We start from the raw sequence: 8,384 nt of genomic DNA on the forward strand, positions 1-8,384 counted from the left end.
AATCGCCAGAATAACGATTCAGAAGCGATGGTTTAGGGATGTAAAGCAACAAGGAAGAATCTCAAGATGATTCACCAACTTCTCTCTCACTTACTCTCTCTTTTCCTCTCTCTCTTAGATAAGGTTTAGGAAATTCGTATGGAATAGAGAGTGAGGGTTTTAAGGTCTATATATAGGCCTAACATTGATGAAAATAGCCCCAGGGCCAAGGTATACTTAGGTTATAACCAAATCAGGCCTCCCTCGATCCAATGGAGCACTTCCGGTGGTCCTTCTTCCACGAGCGGTCGAACTTAAGCTCACTGACCATGGATCTAGGTCAGACTGAGTTTTCGTACCGATCGGATTTACAGATCAGCCGTGGCGGACCAATCTCAATTCAACGGTCACTGAAACTCGATCAGGTCTACAAGCACTATGACATGCCCGGGCCATCTTCCCTGATCCGAGGGTGAAATTGGGTCAGAATCCAACGGTCAGTTTGCTTAAAATCGTCGCGCAAGCGACATGACTCAGATTTTATAAATTATACTTAATTTCTCACCGTTCTCACACTCTTTACTCCGGACTCAAATAAATCGACCTAGGACATCATCTGGACTTGATTTTTGAGGTGATGGTCAAGCCCAACAAGGTGACCATAACTGTCTAAGATCATCGCTATCGGACTTTCGACGCACAGTCCAGGTCCGATCCAAAGATTCTAAAAATTTCCGAGAGCAACTGGACTTAGCGTTAAATTCCATATTTCAGGATAACATAGCGCTAACGATTCTACAGGTTTTGAGTCCTGCAGATCAAATTTAAAGTGATTGATGCTAATTTCACAAGCAATCAAGCTTAGCGCTAATTAACCCACAATTAACTTCTCAAGAATTAGAGGTAGTACTCGGGTCTTTGTGCGAAATTTTCCGAGTCATTACAATTATAAACATACATGATCAGTCGCCTAGTTGACTAATTTGATTAACTTGGGAGAACCTCGATGCAACCGGCATTGGGTGCAAGCACCCCGTGTAGTCGAGCTACTGTCGATCATCCATGTTCGGCATAAGTCGATCGAACAAGCTTACGGTGGCCGACCTAACTTGGGCTACCCCTTGATTTGGGCGATTTACTGAATGACCTAACATCGTAGAAATCCTAAGTATCGCTATGAATTAAACAGTACATCATGCAATTATAGCATACATTCTACTAGGCAATGACCTATGCATTTCATCGAATATGTAAGCATCAACATAGTCCTGCATCCACTAAAGCATTAAATCAAACATATAAGCATGCATAAGGTAACACAACCACTTAAGCATTTCATTATCGATTAAGCAACACATTCCACTACTTAGACATTTCATCAAACATATGAGCATTCATATCCAACCAATAACATATATTATAGATAAATTAAAATATTAACATATTAGCATGCGTAAATTCATCTATAAGCATCCAATCATTAATTGAAATCCTCAAGGGTCGATAAATGATAACCTAGAAATAATGGTCCACACCTTATGACGATTCGTTCGACTCATGGTGCTCGAAGGGTACGGTGTTAGGGAAAGATCATCGAGAACCTAAACATGCAAGCTTGTAAGGAATTATATACAAGACCTAAACTCACAAACATGACTCAATACTTACCTTCAATTATCGTTGAATCGATACCAATGAAGGGCAATATTGCTATAGAGGAGATGAAAGAGTGAGGGTGTACAAATCCTCACACTTTCAAGCTCTCTCTCTCTCTCTCTCTCTCTCTCTCTCTCTCTCTCTTTTCTCGTTTGTCCTCTTTCTCTCTCTTCAAAGCTAGGCTTAAAATTCGTATGGGGAGAGGGAACATGAAATGAATGGGAGAGGGAACATGAAATGAATGGGTATTTATAATATCAAAAGTGACGCAAATGGCCCTAAAGACCTTTTATTCATTATATTAACTCTTGAGGGGGGTAGTCTCCCACTAATGGGATCCAACGGAAGGCATATGGGTCAATCTAAGTCATGAGATAGGTGTCCCACAAGGCGATCTACGTTTGGACATAACCATCCAATGATCGGACGTGCCGATCAATCAAAAAGGCCCTAACCTAGATCGATAGTCATCGAGCGTCAATCGGGTCTATAACTATACGGATATGTTTAGAAAAATATCTTTAGTCAGTACCTCGACTTTGGCCATGAATTAGTGATCCGAAAGTTACAACTTTACGAAAGAGTAAAGGGCCTAGTTTAACTTAAGTTCTAAATTTTTATCTAAGGTATTCGCACAACTCAAGCACCCTCCCTACAAGTTTAAGTTGAACGATTCGAGATACGATATCGGCTCAATGTCCCGCAATGGACATCAAGCCCACTAAGACGAACATATTTCTATAGCATCGGGTTTAGTGGCCCACTAACGAGCGGTTTAGAGCTTGTTCAGATAATTAGGGCATTTCTGGAATGAATTGGGTAGCAAGATTTTTTGTGCGCAATGATTATGGTTTAGATTAGCTAAGTTTATAGTGTGACCTATCGCAACTAGCGGAAATAATGATTCGATTATAATCACTATAAACCGTCGGTTCTTAGGTTAAAAGGATACTGGGTCAGTTTGATTTATTAATTAAGATCGAACCCTTAGTTGTCTCAGCTTTAACTAGATCTTTATTTAGTCGTGGTTGTCTTGATTAGTCAGTGATAGGTCGCCTAGATCTGGGCTCTACGTGAACAAATCACGTGGCTAAGCCCAAATTTAAATGATAGGGCAGATTCGTTGACTTCCTACAGTTGATTATTTGGATTTGGACGGTTCCTTATTGGTATCACCCACGTGTGGGCTCACTTCGAGCGTTAAGGATCAATTAGTGACAATGTAGGCTAGTTATATCGAAAGTTTTTAAGAATTTTTGAAAATTCAAAATAGCAAAAATTCAGGATATTACATTACTAAACATAGAACGATACACAGACTCATTGTATCTTGGAAGAGATTTGTCAGCAACCTATCAGTAGTCTCAATTATTTTGAAAATGGACGAATGATGCTTTAAGGACAACGAATAATACAACCTGTCCTTGATATTATATTTTTTGATTTTCTATTTCCTCCTATATTGCGGTAATTATAAATTTGTAATAAGAGATTATCAAATTCTCAACGGCTACCACCGGACACCTTGAGCTTAATGAACTCTAGAGAACCCGAGGCCCGCCTGCCAGCCACTCTGAAGCAAGATCTGGCCTATCATGCATGACAAATGAGGGGAAAAAAAAGCATGGCATACATGGACTAGATCAGAACCGCTCAATCGATGGGGAAATAATGAAATATGAGATGGACTAAAAATCATACTAGTCGCAATTTTGTTTTTACGTGTGGTTTACGTGATGGAAAGCTCAAATCTCACACAATTGGTACGGTGTGGCACGTGCCTGCGAGGAACGTGGTTGGCTCCCAGGTAGGTGGGGAATTAGAAATCCTTTAAATGGGAGTTATTTCATGCTCTGGCTGTGTGTGATGCTTGATACGCATGCATTTAGAAATGGTAGATATTAACTCAAATTAAAACGACTTTCTAAACCCACTTCTTACAAGTGAAGAGTCTAAAAATTATATCAATTGAACCGTCTTAACTGGCAGATTGAATGGAGATAACTCGTTTCAACACTTGAGTTCTTAGTATCGATCCCCAGCAGGGGTGGCTAACATGGAGTGTGTGTACTAACAAGCTAACCCAAAAAAACAACAAAAAAAAACATAGTGTGGCCCACCTTTATATATATATATATATATATATATATATATATATATATATATATATATATATATATATATATATATATATTGTATATCCACTCCGTCCATTTGTTTTTCCGGATCATTTTAGGGTATAATCCAAAAAAATGAAGCTGATTAAAATTTCAAATGGACCACACCATGAGAAGCAGTGTTGATTGACTCTTAAAAAATTCTTGTAAACCACGAAAGTTTTGAACTTTCTTTTTCCTCGATGGTTTGTATGATCTTATCAATAGCTTTGATGGAAATTAAACATTACAGTGGTCCTAGTAACTTTTTAACGTGGGGCGTTCAATCACCACCCCTTCTTATGGTATGGTCCACCTGCGATTTTGATCTACTTCACTTCATGCCCTCAAATGATATGAAAAAACAGATGATATACAACACACACATCAAGGTGCACCCAGGGTCAGGAATACACTTAATCCATGTGCATACGTTTGTCAAAATAAGACCATTAGATATATTTGATTTTAACCGCCCAACATACGCGACGACCGCATAGCGCAGTGGATTAGCGCGTTTGACTTCGGATCAAAAGGTCGTGGGTTCGACTCCCACTGTGGTCGACTCAAACTGTATGTTTTATTTTTATTTTTTATTTTTATTTTTTAATTTTAAAATAAGAAGAGAACGCAAACCATACATCCAAACTAATCTTTTAAAAGACTATCAAAGTGACGTCACTATTGGTTGGTGCTCCATGGCCCCCACAAAGATGTATGAGTTTTATCCACGCCGTCCATCCATTTTGGATTATTATTTCAGCGCATGATATCAAAATTGAGATACGTTCAAATATCAGTTAGAACACACCACAGGAAAACATGGTGATTGAACGGCCACCATTAAAAACTTCCTTAGGCCTACCGTAATGTTTATTTGCCACCTAATCTATTAATTAGGTGACAAAGACGTAGATGAAGGGAAAAAAAAAAATCAGCTTGATCCAAAACTTTTGTGACCCTCAAGAAGTTTTTAACGGTGACGTTCAATCACCACTTTTTCCTGTGGTGTGATCTCTCTGAGAATTGGATCTGCCTCATTTCTGATATTATTCCCTAAAATAAGATGAAAAAATGGATGGACGGCGTGGATAAAATTTATATATTATGATGGGTCTCACATTGCCCCGTTTAGGCAGCGTCAGTATGCAATATGCGTCCTTATAGGAAGAACCATGGAGTACGGTGATAGGTTAATCGCTAGGTAACATTGGCTTTATCAGAGCCACATGGGTGGAACTTTAATAAGATCCACCCCGTCCATCAGCTACGTTGCCTCATATTCACCATGGCAGCCAAAGCTTATGATGATCCTTAGGTGGGCCACAATATAGGAAACAGAAGAGATGGACGCCCAATAGGTCCACTGTCGTGTTTACATGCCATCCCATCCATTCATTTTATGTGTCTCATTAGGATGAAGAACTACCCGAAAATGACAGTGTTATTGAACTCTAGTGGGTCATATCATGTGAATTTGACGGTTTTAGATACAATTTATCAGGTGGCCAACCTGATCATGAGTTTTCCAATCAAGACCGAAAAAGGAATGGATGGCGTGGATTCCATGCACGTTAATTCCTTCACCTTAACCCAGACAAAGTACGCAGGCGTCTTCTTTTAATTAAGAGCTCAACGCTCATTTTGCCTCAGTCGCCACTGATGATCCACTGACTATCATCAGTCATCACCTAATGGGGCCCACATGATTAGATGGTTGGATGATTCAAACCACCTGATTTCTTTTTACTCCGTGAATAGCTCATAGACACATTTCATTGATTATCTTATCTTGAGTTGAATAATAGCCATCGAAAATCCTCCTTGTAATGCTCTAAATTCAAACATTGACAGGGATGGTGACAATATCTATTTATCATGACTTAAAAGTGGCCCCTTGGCATACAGTGAGGGGTGTTTCATATCTACATCTGTACCCACGTGATGGTGTAAAGCTCTACGCTTGTGTGGAATTCATCTGGTCTTTGGTTGTTGTGGGAATCCATTTTAATGTTTTTATGTTTCTTAAAGAATGTTTGAGTCACATTCTTATATCATGAGAAATTAATTTTATTTGGTTATGCACTATGTCTTTTTTGAGAAAATCTATAAAAAGTTTAGGTTTCTATTAAATTAAAAGCTGAATCAAGTTTTTTGCAATAGCTAAATAATAAAATTCTTAAGAATATAAAAACTAAAAAAAATGTAAACCCAACATGTAAAAGAATAACTAGACTGAGAAATACAAAAACCAATAATCAAACACCAAAATAGTGATTTTCCGTGGCGACTTTTGTGATAGTTAAGACATGAAAGGTCAATAGATTAGCGGAATGGAAATACAATGAGGTATATTTTGCTAAAAAAAATTTTACAAGGTTCGTATGTTTTAGAAATTTTTGATGTTGGGATTTTTCCTAAAAAATTCCCCCAAATGTTGATTCATCGATAATGCTTCCATGAATCAAATTTACCGGGTAATGGTATTTGGGGAATGGAATTACTAAATTATTCTCATATATATATATAGATTCCCTTAAAGAGATAAAGATGAGAATTATAGGGCCCACGTGGTATGACATCCAACACATCCAACATATGCACCCGCCATGATGATCACTTGAACTAAAAACCGCGTAGATTGAATCATCAAATGAGCTACATGTGAATTTCATTGTTTCGGGTAGTATGTATTATTTCCTATGGTGTGGCCTACCTTTTGGTTGGATCCGTGGGAATTTTTGTTCATCTGATATTCATGATAGGATTCATTTGTTAGATATATTAGATAGGTTGCATGTCATATACATACAACGTGGGCCTCATAATTCTCAACTTTATCACATTTCAAAGAAAAAACAAATAAGCACAAGTTTTTGATTTCATCCCTGACACTCCACTATATTTTTTAATTCTTGGAAGCATTATTTCATAAAATTTAAACTCCCTAGGATGAAGAACTACTCGAAAATGATAATGTTATTGAACTTGAGTGAGTCATATCATGTAAATTTAATAGTTTTAGATACATTTTATCAGGTGGCCAACCTGATCATGATTTTTCCAATCAAGATCGAAAAAGGGATGGATGGTGTGGATTTCTTTTAAGAGCTCAATGCTCATTTTTTCTCTATCATAACTGATGATCTACCGACTATCGTAGCCCAATGGGGCCCTGTAGACACCCATACTTTAGGCTGATAAGTTGATAAAGTTTGAACGGATGGATGAACGACCGAATCTCAATCCTAAAACCTTAACCGTAAAAGCCTAAATCCTAAGAACCCTAGTCCTAAACCTTAAACTCAACCCAGTCAGCATAACCCTAAACCCTAGGAACCTAAAACCCTAGAGCCTTAAGTCAAATCACCCGGTCAACTTACCCAACCTCACAAATTAGTCAACTCACCTAATTAAGCCCAAAACCAATCCTAACTGGAGAAATGGCCAAAACCTCAAAGCAGCAACCCTCACAACCGAGCCTCAACACACTTAGAGGATGTTGCTTGCCAAAGCAGGGACTCCAAGTGGGCTCCGGCGGCTGCCAGGTTGCCACTGGCCATGGCACCCCCATTCTTTCAGGCAGCATTCCTCAAGCATGTGAGTTTATCCTTTTCGAACCTTAAGTGTGCGGTTGATGTGCATTTACTCTGATGCCCATCTTCTTACCCAAAATTATAATTTTACTACATCTAGCTCGTAAGATGATGTCAGGTGGCAATCTCCAATCCCATCCATTCAACCATATTTTTCCCCTATGATCACCAGGAATTACCTAAAAATTAGAGTTGGACACTATAAATAGCCCCCTCCCCTTCTCATTTCAAGTATCCAGAAAACCTAGAAGGACTCTCATCCCCATTCAAGAGATCCAGAAGAGATCTCTTAGCCTTAACTTTAGACATTTAGCCATGTCTCCACCAAGGAGAGTGAGAGTAAGAGAGAAAGCCCAAACTTGGTCCACTCTAGTCTAGCCTAGCCAAAGTCCAAGCCTCTTGAGCCACCTAAGCTCAAATTTGAGCCACTTAAATTTGCCTTGCGACACTACCGTTCATCCTACCATCTAAGTCTCTATCAGTTTCATTGGATCAACGCATCAGCATCGTGCAACACTCATTCCCTTCTCAACCCCTTTGCTCCTCATATACAGCAACATCATAACGCATTTTCATCATTTTCACGCATCTGACTGACAGGTGTATGCTTTGTGACTTGCCAATATAATCGGATCTTGTCCATCAGAAACTTTAGCCAGTTAGTTGTTGTTTTAGCACATACATTGCATCCCGTCATTTTCACCGTATTTGACTGTTGTGCGTATGCTTTGAGACTTGCCGATATAATCACAGCGGGTCCATCAGAAACCTTACGCAGTTGGCCATCGTTTCATCATAAGCATTTATACGGCATCAAGTATCCTTTGCACCCTGCACTTGATCATTTTGAATGTATGCTCTGTGGCTTTCCGATATAATCGACACTTTCCCATTAGAAATTCGGATGGATTAAACACCTCCACTATTAAATCACATTACATTTTTTGCACACAAGAACTGCCCTGATTCTATAGAAATTAGTAAGATCTTGTGAAGT

At 38.8% G+C, this 8,384-nt stretch overlaps 1 non-coding gene across 1 annotated transcript; it reads left to right on the plus strand.

The window, feature by feature from the left end:
- Positions 1-4,281: 4,281 nt before the first annotated feature.
- On the plus strand, positions 4,282-4,355 carry TRNAR-UCG (transfer RNA arginine (anticodon UCG)). Its single transcript has one exon. It is a non-coding gene; the product is annotated as a tRNA-Arg (tRNA).
- The last annotated feature ends 4,029 nt before the right edge of the window (positions 4,356-8,384 follow it).

This window comes from Magnolia sinica, chromosome 1 (assembly GCF_029962835.1).
Source record: "Magnolia sinica isolate HGM2019 chromosome 1, MsV1, whole genome shotgun sequence".
In the NCBI taxonomy this organism is placed as follows: domain Eukaryota; kingdom Viridiplantae; phylum Streptophyta; class Magnoliopsida; order Magnoliales; family Magnoliaceae; genus Magnolia; species Magnolia sinica.